This window comes from Neomonachus schauinslandi, chromosome 11 (genome assembly GCF_002201575.2).
Source record: "Neomonachus schauinslandi chromosome 11, ASM220157v2, whole genome shotgun sequence".
Taxonomy (NCBI): domain Eukaryota; kingdom Metazoa; phylum Chordata; class Mammalia; order Carnivora; family Phocidae; genus Neomonachus; species Neomonachus schauinslandi.
In genome coordinates this window covers 21,489,756-21,504,308 of record NC_058413.1, presented here as the reverse complement: position 1 = coordinate 21,504,308, position 14,553 = coordinate 21,489,756, and positions in this window count along the sequence as shown.

Sequence of the window (14,553 nt, the reverse complement as noted above, 5' to 3'; positions counted from 1 at the left end):
CACACACACACAGATTCCAGATATCTCTTCTGTAAAATTAAGAAAATATTGTATATACTTCCTCAGATTAAAATTTTAGGTTTTCTTTTGAGACATTTTATTAGCAATTAGAAGACATTGGGGAGGGTAACAAAAATAATAGCATCAATATTATCAAAGTTAATAACAATATAGATTTATGTTTCTATATAAAATATTATTTATTAAATCCTACATTATTTATTGATGAGATGAAATGTTGGGGCCTCCTATTACTTACATTCTGGTGGAGAGAGATTGAAAATAATAAATAAGTAAAATTTATAGTATAATAGATATGTACTTTATAGAAAAATAAATTTAAAAATAGGAAAAGACACTGCAGTGGTTAAGGGACTTGTTTTTAACTGCATTGTTAAATAGGATTGTTATGACAGTTTTCACTGAAATATTAGCCTGGATTTCTTCCATGAACAGGAAAGGTATATGAGCTCATGGAAGATATCCAGATTAAGATTTACTCTTCTGAAATGCATTTTCCAAAATGCATCGCAGCAGGCAATTTTTCCATATGTAAGAAAGACAAGGGTCAGATATATGTAGCTATCTGGGGGGAGGAGCATTCAAGTGGAAGGGAACATCATGTGCAAAGACCTTGAGGCAAGAACATGCCTCCTGTATTTGAAAATCACCAAAAAACCACTGTAGCTTGAAGAGAAGGAATGAAGGACATACCGGTAGGAAATGAGGTCTGAGAATTAAGGCAATGGGGGAAATCCTGAAGAACTTTTGAGGAATTGACACAATGTGGGCTTTTACTCTCGGTAAGTTAAAAAAGTGTTAGACAATTTTGAGCAGAAGAGGGACACAATATGACTTACATGGTAACAAAAGCCTGTACAAGGGCAGGAGAGGAGCATGGAAACCAATACAAAGAACATCGTTTCATCTATGTGAGAGAGTGGCTTGGGCCAGGGTGGTAATGGTGGAGTAGGTGACCAGACAGATTCCATGTGCATTTTCAGTAAGATTTCCTAATGATCATCATAAGGGGTAGGAGACACAAAGAAATCAAGAATACCTTCAATGTTTTTGACCAGAGCCAAAGGATAGATTTGAGGTCTACTGCAATAATTGCATAAAATACAGGTTTAGGGAGAAAATCAGGATTTCAGTTCTGAACAGCTTGTGTCCTCGACACCTAAGTAAGGATATCAAATATGCAGCTGAAGCCTGGAATTTAGCAAAATGATCTAGACTAGAGATTTTTTAGTCCTTAGAGCATTTTTCTAAAGTGCATTCCATATTCTTCTAGGTCTGTACCAGGTTAATAAGTCATAAACACAGAGCTTATGTAATCAAAATTTCTGGGAAATGTTGAGTTAATATGAACAGGTTTTCTTACTTTAGTATTTCTCAGAATCATCAATATGATAATGTAATTTTGATACATAAAAATTAAGACATAATATTTAGAATTTTCCAACTTTGTTCTATCTGGACCCTCTCTTTTCACAGAAAATTCTGGGGGCTGTTGTTTTGAAAGGAACATGTTGCACAAAAACTATGACAACTACTCTGAGAGTATTATTCTTATTTTACAAGTGAGAAAATCAAGGATCAAAGAATTTGAGTATTGTTCAAGGTCACATACTTGGGATTCAAGCTCAAATCAATTCTTCTCATTGTTTAATTGAACTCATGAAAAAGAAGGAAGGGTGGCAATATGGGTGCATGTGATTTTCACTCTACAGATTGGGTGAAGCAGAAGAGGCCAAGCAAAATGCCCCAGGACTTGGTACCAGATCCCTAATGGAAGGAGCAGAAAGCCATAGTGTTAATAGGAGTGAGCCAGAGCATACTGTTTGATTCTACTTAGTTCTGGCTTGAAGTATTTTAACTAATAATGGCTCTATAACTCAAAATAGTGTGGAGAGGTTGAAGAATACCTTTAAATTAGCGTGGAAAGTTTTCCTCTAATATATATATAAACTATGTGGATTATTGGAAGTTTTTCCTAGCCCAAATTACTCTGTGTCTCTTCAGCCACAGTCATCCTGAGATGTGAATCAACAAGATACATTTTATCCGATTAGATAAGGATCAGATGGTGGCAGAGTGGTGAGAAATAATAAATATCATTGCACCAAAAGAATAAAATAATGAACCATTTGAAACCAAGCTTTCAGGAAATTATAGTTCAATAGTTTGAAATTGTATTTATCATTCTCTGAAGTTTGGGTTGTCTAAAGAATTGAATCTCAAATATGACCTGAGGTTCCACAGAGGTGGAAGGACATCAAAATGGGCTGCAAACTGAGCCCCCCAGTGGCTCTTAACTGTTGCTAACAACCAATTCCACAGACTGTAATTTTGTGTCTTGAATTTCTGGCTATTTGCTAATAATGTACTTAGTGATGAAGGATTACTAAAATTGTTATTCATAAAGTTTAGCACCTTTCTAACATTTACTGATGGTTTTAATTCCATGTTCTATAAACAAGATTAGCTGCCATGCAATGTTTGGCAAAGTTGTAAAAGTCTATCTGTGCATGTATACATGCAAGAGACAGAAATAACAGGATTATCTAGCTTGCTGTTTAAGTTATAGGAAGCAGTATCTTCAAAAATCATATAATACTTTTGAGAGAGTATAGGAAAAGCAAGAGGGACTTAACTCCTATAAAGCCTCTGGTCTGAGGCAAGGGTTAAAAGTTTCCATAAGCTTAGAGACAAACACCTCCTTCCAAGAACAAGAGATAACAGCGTTAGGGCATAACGGTTGCCCAGGCAAAGATGGAAGCAACAATTTAAAAGCCTGTTTGCACAATTATTTCTATTTTCCAGGAGCCCTAAAAGAATGTCAACCATGGAGAAAGGCATGCTGTGATTGTCTTGTGTCCACTAAGAAGTAAGGATCACAAGATAATGACCATGGGACTGAAGGACACCCCCACCCGCCATTCCCAGCCCCCTTCACCCTTTAGGGAAGTGCCTTTATAAGTCCCACCCATTAACCCTCAGAGAGCAACATTACTCTTTCCTAGCTGTTCCCTTGTATACAGGTTATCCCTGATAAACTCCACTCTTTTCTTTCTCTCGAGTTCAGTGTTCATTCCTATGACCTTGAGACTTAAGAACCTGGTCTTGGGGGCCCAGTAACACTATGTTTATCCCAAGACTGTTCAGATTCTCCAGGATAGTTGGGGTAGCTGTTATATTCTCCATCATTTCTTTACTAACTCTACAAATTCACCTTACCTTCTAAATGGTTTCAGGCTCTACTTCCTCTACTAGAGTGACAAAGTAAGGAATCTACTCTAAAAACATACTCTCCAAATGAACTTCTTGACCTGTATGAGATGGTGGATGTTCACGGCTGGAGGTAAAGAGAGGCAGTCGTAACGTTTCAGTTAACAGGAGGAGTCTTAATGTCAGGAACATGTGAGTTTAAATTTTGGCTTTATAATTTATGGTCTGAGACTTTTTAGGAACAGGACAGTTACTTAACTTCTTTAAGTATCAAATTTCTGCTTTGTAAATGCCAATAAGGACAATTGCCTCATAAAGTTTTGGAGTTAAAGGAGAGAAATCATGTAAAGCACTTAGCACATTATACAGGAAGCAACTGGTAGATGTCAGCAAAGGAAGAAATCTTGTTTTACGTGGTAAATCTTGAGATTCTTGTGCAGCTGTATTTGTTGGTTCTATCTAAAGAGAATTTAAGGCACTTAAATGTATTCAATAAACTCAAGAAAAGTTCTATGAAAATGGCCCATTTAACAAATCTCATCTCTGCCCCAAATAGTTCCCATTCCTGAGCCAAAGATCACAAGGCCCAGATATTGATAGACATTTGCTTCTAGATTTTGACAAGGTCATCATCCTACAGCTCTACCAATGGGCTGCACAGCCTGAAGAGAGAAGCTGTCCCTTACGGAATCTATGTCCATTGCAAAGTCATAAGCTACCATGGCAAATTTCAATAGAACTGATATTTTCTTACTGAAAGATAAACAGCAAAGAGGTAGAAAACAATGGGAAAAAATTATACTTATGAGTATAACAAAATAAATAGAAAGTAATCTGATGTGTTAAAGAATCAAAGTCAAAAGTTAATTTTAATAATGATGCATCTGCTTTTCAGTATGACACAAATTAAATTACTATTATTTCAAGTATTTATTGTTAGTAGTTATATTAGTAGAATATATAACTAGAAATATATAGTAGAAATATTATTTCACTATTATTGCCAATTTCAAGGCAGTGGATAGTCTTGGGTTTAGATCTAAAGAAGAAGTTGATAAGACCTAACATCTGAAGGAAATGATTAGTAGGTACAATCATTATGGTTTACTTGTTGAACAATTCATTTAGATATTAATTAAATCCCATGCTTAAGGATAAAAGCAGAATGAGCCCAAACAAATGTTCAAGGCATAGCTGAGTAGGCCAGAGAGTATTGAACCTATATGCTTAAAGTTAGAGGGAGGCAGGCAAACCATGGTCAGGGAATATACAGAGAACAAGGTTAAGACAAACACCAAGCCAGACGAAGATAAAGCAGGATCAGGAAAGTTTGAGTATGGTAAGTGGCCTAACTCTAAGGCAGTAGTAGTCTAGAAGGAGAAAAAAAAAAAGGACAGATCTACAATAGAGTGTACAGGGAAAATCAAGCAAAATATCATTTATAGTCATGAAGATCAAAAAAGGAAAAGAAGAAAAAAAAAAACCTCTGTTAATGGAGATAATTTATACATCACCTGTATAAACTTTGTATGATTCCTGGTAAGTTGAGAACCAGTTCTGATTGCCAGTTAGCTTTTAGAGATGAGTAGGCATGAAGATGTGAGATTAGCTGGGTGGCATCATGAAACAGGAACAGAAAGGGCATGATAGAGAAAATAGGACTGAGAAAATAATTTACAATTAATTATAGAAATGATAAAATTTTTAAAAATTTATTAAAAGTTGCCATAAATATTTCTTTTGTTTAACTTTGTGTACTTAAGTAAAATGATGACATGCTTTATTAGTAAGGTGAGAATTGCTCTTATGACATATACAAATTTAATCAGAGAAAGGGGCTTGCATAATAAAGTTTCCCTGAAACTTCATTTGTGTTATTTTCTAGGGACTGTACCAATTAAGTGAAATTCATGTAAGAGCACTTGATCAATATAAACCAATGTAAGAACCAAGAGGCTAAAAAAATCATTCGTAAAAATTGAAATACGTAACAAAATAGTTTGCCACTGAGACTTGGCTGAACCCTGTTTCTGATTCACACACACTACTACTAACCTCAATATTGATCTAATAATAAATATTTCAGTTGAAACAAATCACAAATCATTGGTATTATTAAATAATTGGGGGTAAAATTCTAGCAAGCTACTTTATTGAATTATGTAGGCCTTAAACATCTCTTTATCGGGTTACTATTGAGTAAGGTAGATGATGTACGTGCCATACATCAGGAGACAGCCGATGGCCTTCAAACAGATAAGGTATCAATCTTCTCATTTTACACTGAGACAGGAAAGGCTCAAAAAGATTAATAGGTTCAAACCCTCCAGTATATGGGGCTTGAAAATAAGTAGTATTCCTAGCTACTTTGATCAGGTAAATCAAAGAGATTTCTCAAAGCATGGCAGCACGAGGTCAAAGAACTAAATAGAGATAAAATAAAATAACAATGTATAAAACTTTTTACTCTCCAATTTTTATTCTCAACTTCAACAGAATCAGAACAATCAAAGGAAAATCTTACTGTGATAGTATTTACGTGTCATAGTCAGGAATTGCTTGAAGTTAGAAGAGAATTCCATATCTCAAGTCGTGTGCCCTTTTTTCTTATTTACAAACATTTTGCTGCAGAGAAATAAAAGCCAATGTCAATGTTGAACATGTCTGTCTATCACTACAAATGCATCTTGTTTCCTTAGAACAAGCACTTCCTAAACAGCATGAAATTGGGGCCATTATTGCCCATCCTTAATTAGATGTTTCTTTGCATAGAGGAAACATGAATATAAAAGAAAACATTTATCTAAATATGATGTAGAAGAATCAATGGATTGTTTACATGCTGCTGGCAAAGAATTGGGGGGAAGCAAGATAAACAAGTAATTTTTTTTTTTTTAAGATTTTATTTATTTGCGAGAGAGAGAATGAGAGACAGAGAGCATGAGAGGGAGGAGGGTCAAAGGGAGAAGAAGACTCCAGGGAGCCCAATGTGGGACTCGATCCCGGGACTCCAGGATCATGACCTGAGCCAAAGGCAGTCACTTAACCAACTGAGCCACCCAGGCGCCCACAGGATAAACAAGTATTAAACATAATTTAGGGAGAACATAATTTCAGGATATAGAAAAGAGAAAGAGGAAGAAGAGAACAAAGATGAAGATGTTAAAATAAAGAGAAGTACAAAGGGAAGAAGGAATAAGACGCAGAGGACATTGAGAGGGAGAAATCAGAAAAAAAAATATATCAAGACAATAAGATGTGAAATAGAGCTGAAGGCAGACATAGAATTTGAAGAATATTTTAAGAAACTAGAATTAGAGAATTATTTTAAAAGCCAGAGACAGTGTCTTTTAAGACCGAAGACCATGAAGGAGAATGTAAAAAAGTTCAAGCTGCAAGTTTCCAATTCATTGTCAGTTAAAAATAAGAGAGTAAAAAAGTTTCAATTACTCATGATATTCCTTAGTTAAACCTAATATTGAGATTGAATGAGGTAATCCGAGCAAACTGCTCAGAAGAGTGCTTGACACCTAGTAAGTGCTCGATAATTGTTGGTTATTAGTATTCCTTATAATCTAGTTTAGAGGTTTGCCAGACTGTGAAGAACCAAGGTAGAATATATTTGAGGCCCAATAAATTCTAAGCAATAATCTGCATGTCAAATGATAACTCTAAATGCTCTTGTAACCCGTGATACATTTTAACCTTCTATGTATTTCACTGCACCTCCCACATCATATAGTTTCAAGATTGAGGCAAAATTCTTTTTTAAGATTTTATTTATTTGAGAGAAAGAAAGAGAGAGAGAGAGCATGAGTGGGGGGGATGGGGGGAGTAGGGGCAGAGGCAGAGGGAGAAGCAGGTTTCCTGCTGAGCAGGAACCCTGTGGCAGGGCTCAATCCCAGGACCCTGAGATTATGACCTGAGCCAAAGTCAAATGCTTAACTAACTGAGCTACCCAGGAACCCCAAGACTGAGGCAAAATTCTTAGTTTACAATGATCTGGTGGTAGAAAGTATGTAAGTTTTTATTTAATTTTGTAATGTAAAGAGTTATACGCTATGCTTAAATAAGCCTAAATTTCAGAGAAGAAATCATCAAAATCTCTGGGTAGGCCTAAGTGACTCTACATATTTCTAACAGAAGCTATTTCTCATATTTAAAGATTTGTTCAAGGAAATGGATACTTTTATTCTAAGAGGGTATTTCTTGATAGGATTAATGTTTGAGTTGTTTTTCCGATGGAGGTGAAGGAACATCTTTAGACGTAAGAATTATGCAGGTATTCTAATGACTGTTATTTTCAGCAGTATCATTCACATTTTATATGTATCAATTCAGACACAGGTGCAAACATTCGCTTGTCAGTTATTAACAATCAGTGAGTGTTCTTCAAGCCCCATTTCCTTACAGAATTTTGAAATGGAAAAGAAAGAACTGAAGGCAAATAATAATTTTCTTTTGTTACACAATTAATTCTAGGATAATAAAATACATGATAAAATACAATTATTACTAATAAAATTATCAGCAAGAAAAGTATAAGCCACTTTAGAATGGAGAACCACACTGATTCACTGTGATTCAAACTCTTCAGACTGAAATGCAACATATTACTTCTTCTATTGGAGTTCATTGAAACACACAGTGCTCACATTTAGTTTGTTCTGATTTTGTGATACCCCCAAATTAAAAAGATTATGGCTTTTACTCAACTAAACAGAATCTCTAAGTAGATGTTTTTTTTAATGTGTTTTTACCTGTGAAGTTTCCTGGCATCACGTCTTATTCTGTAGGTATTTAGCAACACCTTTTTGTGTTCTGAATTATCAGGTGCTGTTTCAGTTTTGTCAATGCAAAAGGAAAAGAAAACCTTTTAAATGGGCACTGTGGGGCCAAGCAAAACGTAAAAGGCCATCTTGTTGATATTTAATTCTCACAACCACCTTGCAACCTGAGAATTTTGACCCTTTTAACATATGAGGAAATGGAGTCTGGGGGTTAGTGAGTTTCCCAAGGTTATGCCATGGTCTTATTGATTCCAGAGTTCTGATACTTTTAACAATAACACAAGCAACAGACGAGATCATGAATCAGCACAGTCTTACAATTTAGGATTCAAGCTTCTTAGTCTTTGATATATTGCAACTAACTAATAAGCCTTTTTATCTTGGCCTTATCACCATAAATCACATTCTCTTTGTTTAAAATTGGGGAAGTTTTTTGTAGTGTCTATAATTTATTTTAAAATATATAACTTAACTATTGCTGAAATGTTACATGTGTGCAAGTTAGATTAAAGGATAATCCAGGCCAACAAACATGCTATAAAGAAAGCAGGCAACTTATTATCCATTTCTGAATTAAAATCCACTGTTTTGCTAAGCAGTATAATGAAAGCTCAAAAATGAGTTTTTATCAATAAAGATAGTGTTCTGTTATATGGTATGATAATGTTAGAGATGGGATATCCCTGGTAAAGTTAAAGGTATTCAGGATATTTTACAAGAGCTGAAAAACACTTTAGAGGCATCCCTCAGATTTTACAAACATAGGATAAGAATCCAGTGAAGCCTTGAGGCTGTACTCAGAAAAGGTTCATAAGGTTTGATCCCTGAACAGTGCCAGTGACCAACTATGGATGATTTCTTGATGCCAGATGTCAACCATAAGGCACAAACCTTGCTTATGGAAATTTGTTGTATCTACCCCAAGTAAACTTTTTTTTTTAAAAGATTTTATTTATTTATTCATGAGAGACAGAGGCAGAGGGAGAAGCAGGCTCCCCGCGGAGCAGGGACCCCGATGCGGGACTCGATCCCAGGACCCTGGGATCATGACCTGAGCTGAAGGCAGACGCTTAACCGACTGAGCCACCTAGGCGTCCCCCCAAGTAAACTTTTAAGTAAGGTGGGACTGGGGCTCCCAAAAAGACAAAGTACAGGGACTTTACCAACAGCTTGCTAATAAATATTTGTTTCATAAGCATCTGTTTGAGGGAGGAAATTTGTTCTGAAGTCTTGCATTTTAACCAGGGGCATGGGAGCAGGGGCATAGTTAAACCTCACTTGTCTCAAAGATTTTTGGCAGCTACTATTTATCTCCAAAAAAAAAAAAAAGAACTTCAGAGGGGCATAGGGTCAGATTGCCTTAGAACAGTGAGCAACAGTTTGTGCAATGACCCATGAGATGTTTTGAATATATGCAGAAGCAGGAATCTACACTAAGTCTTTTGGACTTGGAGAGAAATTTAAGTGGAATTTTGTTTCTAGGGTATAAGACACCACTAAGTTTACTATTTAACTATCAACTTTGTACTTTCTTTTCCTTTCTTTTTTTTTAAAACCCTGTGTGTGTGTGTGTGTGTGTGCATGTTTAAAAAATTGGCATACAATTTATACACAATGTTACATTAGTTTCAAGTGTCAAACCCTTCCTTTTGAAGAGCATTCTATTATTGGCATCATTCCCTATCATACAGATATACTTATACCTCATAAGGCAATTTACCCACTAAAGGATTCCTTATCACTCCTACTTCCTTACAGCAGGGCTGGAGTTTTCTAATTATGACAACATGGAGAAGGAAAACATCTGTGCTGTCAATGCTGAACAGCAATAGCTCTCAGCAAGTGAAGAAAAGAGCTTTCAGATACTTTAAATATTTGAGGGATTAAATGGAAGTTTGCTACTGATGTCTCCTTGAGTAGTCCTTTGGGAGGCTCGGGAGAACATTTGGGTACATGCAACATAATAAATGGAAATTTAAGAAAAAGAAGAAAAGAGGCATTTATTGTATAATGAGTTTTAATAGCTGTTTACAGCCCCCAAATAAATGGTATTGGAAACACCAAGAAATCTCTCCATTATATCCCATAGCTTCAGCTATTGGTTCATAAGGACATTCCAAAATGCACTAGTGCTAAGTTAGACCAGTGGACCAACTCACCCAGTCTCAACTTGGTTATGCCAATACAAGTCTTATATGACAACTTTCTCAAAGCACAAATGCCTCAATTACTCCCTAAATCACTTCAGAAAAGTCCTAAACTCTTTAACATGATATACATAACCTTTAAGGATTAGAATCACTTCACACTCCATTTATTCACCACCCCCTCCAGAGCTGTGAACTTTCCCCTTTCTCCAGCTCGAGCCCTAGCGCCGTAGCAACAGCCTGTACTGATCTCAGTCATCAAGTCAGAGTGTGTTTGGTGCCAACTGGTAAAGAGAGACTACCACTGACCATCTGGTCTGACTCAGTGTCTACCCCTTACGCTACTAACACTTTACTATGTCATTAATGAGTAAGGGCATATATGAGCAAATGAGCTGCTGAGTAATAATACCATCAAAGTTCTCTTAAAGCTTGGCATGCACAAGTAGAAAAATACTCCAGGTCTCGGGGCACCTGGGTGGCTCAGTCGTAAAGCGTCTGCCTTCGGCTCAGGTCATGATCCTGGGGTCCTGGGATTGAGCCCCACATCAGGCTCCCTGCTCCGCGGGAAGCCTGCTTCTCCCTCTCCCACTCCCCCTGCTTGTGTTCCCTCTCTTGCTGTGTCTCTCTCTGTGTCTCTCTCTGTCAAATAAATAAAATCTTAAAAAAAAAAAAAAAGAAAAAAATACTCCAGGTCTCATGCATTACTGTTTCCACAAAATGAGATTAAAATTTTCACACAAATTCACCTCTACTACCTTTAACAGTGATGCCAAACACTGAGTTGATTTTTCTATTTTTTTAAGCACTTTATTGGTTCTGCTTCCAATGACTTCTAGACTTTTGCTTTGACCTGGAAGTTAGAGAGAAAAGTTCATCATTGTGATAGTGTTTGGACTACCTTTTTCAAATGTTTTACCATATGTTCGGGATTTGTTCTTGATATGTTCTGATTTACCATATGCTCTTGTTCTCACTAAAATATACCCATTCCTACATACCAAATCCACACAGCCCCAACACACAGCACTATGCTTTATTCTTAGTTACTTGGCACTTCCACACACCAAAATATATCCTGCTGCAAGTCTGGAAATTTCTCAGTAAAATAGTTTTATCCAGGTCATTTACAAGAAAATCCTACATGAGATTGTTCATATTGCTTAATCTAAAAGCTACAACTTTAACATTTTTTACTTTTGAAGCTTTCTCCAGGCATACTATAGCACTGTACAAATTTTAAAAATGAAAAAATGCACAGAAAATGGCCATAAAAAATTAAAGTATTATCCTAATGCAAAATATGATCATTGTAATTATGATCATATTTAATCTCTACATATTCTTCAGTCCAGATCTATGAATAGGCTAAAACTGCCTCAATTCTTCAAAGCTCCTCATTTCCAAGACATGATAAAAGTGCATTACATTTCTTGGACCCTGCTTATACATATTCATACTGACCTTTGACAATTTATCAAGCATAGGTTTCTGGTTTCCAGGCTAGCCAAACTCCTCTTTATCAGTACACATGTGAGAATCTTTTCTGAGATTTTTCACAGAAGAGTCATGGTGACTAAAAGAAGTGAGGTCAGAGCAGGAAGAATAGTGGGCTAAGGGTCAGAAGCCCTGGATTTGGGTTCCAAACCTGCCATTTTTGGTTTGTGTGCACTCACTTCTCTGAGCCTCAGTACCCTCATATGTAAGTTGGAAATAATGATGCTAAACTCATTTCTATGCAAAAAAAAAAAAAAAAAAAGATATGTGTCAAAATGTTTTGGGATCTGCAGTATAGAAATACCAGGTATTTTTTTTTCCCTCTGATCTCAGCATAGCTTAGAAGATTTGAGGCTTCATCACAGGCCATCTGAGTCATATATCAAATTCATTTCGTTCAAATGAAAGCAATCACTGTGTGGTTAATATGTGCCAGACTCTGGGCCGAGCACTTTACTTGCATGATCTCACACAAAACTCATTAAAAACCCGGAAGAGAAGTATTATGATCCTCATTTACATCAAGAAAGCTGAGTCACAATAAGCTTTAGTAATTTGCCCAAATGTTGGAACTGACATATTAAAATAAATCAAACCATTTTTGGTTTTTTGTTTCTGTTTTTCCTTTTGGATACACATGAAGACACTGAATTCCTTTGACAAACCAGGAAAAGTAAAAAGTTGATCTTTGAGAACAGCAATGACTATCTTTAGAAACAAAAATCATTTATTGGCAGTGCAGAAAGACAAACTAAGAATGAAAAGAAATTAAATGTCTCAATATAAAAACATACAAACAAGAAAACAGAAAGAGGACTCCAGTTTCTAAGATTTAACTTGCAAATGCAGGTATCACAGACTCACAAATCTCAGAGTTTGCAAGTCTTTAGGTTACTAGTCCAGCACTACTGTTTTTAGCTCCTGGCCTCATCCCCTTGGAAACATCTTCCTGAAGTAGGCTTCTAGATCACTCATCTTCAGCTGCTCTGTTTCTCTCCACAATACCTGATGAATGGTATTCACGGCCACAATAAACACACATGGACTTGAGCTGAGACAATGAAAAAAAAAAATCTCTGATTTGTGCGCCATTCTTTCAAGGATAGTTATTAAAATGCTTGTTTTACTCTGAATTAAGTGATACTTAAGTCACTTTGGCTCAAAGTGCCATAAACACTTCGTATTTTTCTTCATTCTAAAAGGAAACCCTCCCAAATTTTAGTAATTCAAGCTATAATAGTAGCAAATGCCTCCAGTACAATAGCCTGTCATGTTGTTGATGATAGAATTCTCTTCTGCCCTATATTTCTGCAACTCACGTGACAGGTGATACCAGTTTGCTCTGGTTCAAAATGACATAAAACTTCATTCAAGTGAACATAAATAAAAAGTGAAAATTTACTTTTTCGTTTAGTCACCAAGTCCGGAGACATGGTTTACTTCATGTACGATTTGATCCTAGTACATCATGGCATCAGGACCCCAACTTCTGTGCTACACTATTCTTTCCCGTCTTCTGTCTCCCCTATGCCCACTTTATCTTCAGACTGCCACCTTCTCACACTATGTATTTTCACAGTGCACAATCACTGTTATACACAGTGATCACAGAGGATGAATATTTGTGCCCAAACTCCCTGTAAAGACCCAGAAACTCACCGTCCTGGGATCAGTTTAGGTCATGTGCCAAACATGAGCCAATCTCTACGACCTAGAATGGACTGCATTGATTGGCTCAACCTTGACCATGTGTTGAATACCTGGCGAATACCGTCCGCTTCCGAGAAACCACAGAGACCCACCTCCCCTGAGCCCACCAAAAAAATCAGAAGCTGTTGGAAAGGGGAAACGGAAGCTAATGCAGAGAGTATAGCCTGAAAAGCTCTCTTGAGAACTCTTCTCTGAAGAGATCTCCTTCCCCTTTTACACAACCAGATAGAAAATTCTCTCCTTTCTTAAACTTGATTTTTTTTCTCATAGATTCCACCCATTAATCTACATTCTTCCCTTGTAGATCCACAGAACAGATTGTATCCTTGCTTTTGCTCTCTGTGGCTGATATTTATCAATAGGATATCTTATTCTCACAGTTTACTCCCTTGAATAGTAAAAAAATTAGCTTCCAGTACTTTGTATGCACTTAAATAAGGATATCTCAAGAAAATAAAGAGTATATTAATATTCAATTTATCTGCTGATTTTCAAGGAAACCTAGTGATTTATGAGGGTTTATCTTGACATTTCATAGAGAAAAGGTATTTCTAAGTATTAATCAAAACACATTTAGTATTCTATAGCTTATAGGATGGATTGTAATGAGTGTGACTGGCCTCTTTATTTCTGGATGCAGAAAGGTAGATTTTGTTTAACTTCTTTAATGCCAGGTTAATAGAGGCACATTGGAGCAGCTGAAGTCCTTGGACCTTGAGTGGAATTATTTTAAGGCCCTAATTCTTCACAACAGGGAGTCAGAGAAAGTGTTGTCAGTTCTCTTATAAGTTTATTGAAAGGCCTTCCCATGCCACAGAAGCTTAGAGATATAAGTAGATGCTTGCCTCTCCCCAAGACCCCAAATGGCATTCCTTTTGGATAAATCTTTTAAGATTACCCATCATAGTTTAATCATTCTTTTAAAAGGGTTGTGCCTTTCCCACACCAGCACTTGTCTCATTTTTCATGGAGAAGAACTACGTCTACTTTTTCTGTAGTAGGAGGAGAATATGACCTTAAAGGGTGGAGGGAACAAGCTTAAACCTAGAGGCTTCTTAGAGTGCTGCTATGGATTATACTGGATATTAACTATGAGAGAGTATTTAGAATTACACTAGTGGTTTTTCTTCATCCCAAACCTGACAAATGAATTGATAAATGTGACACTGGCATTTTAT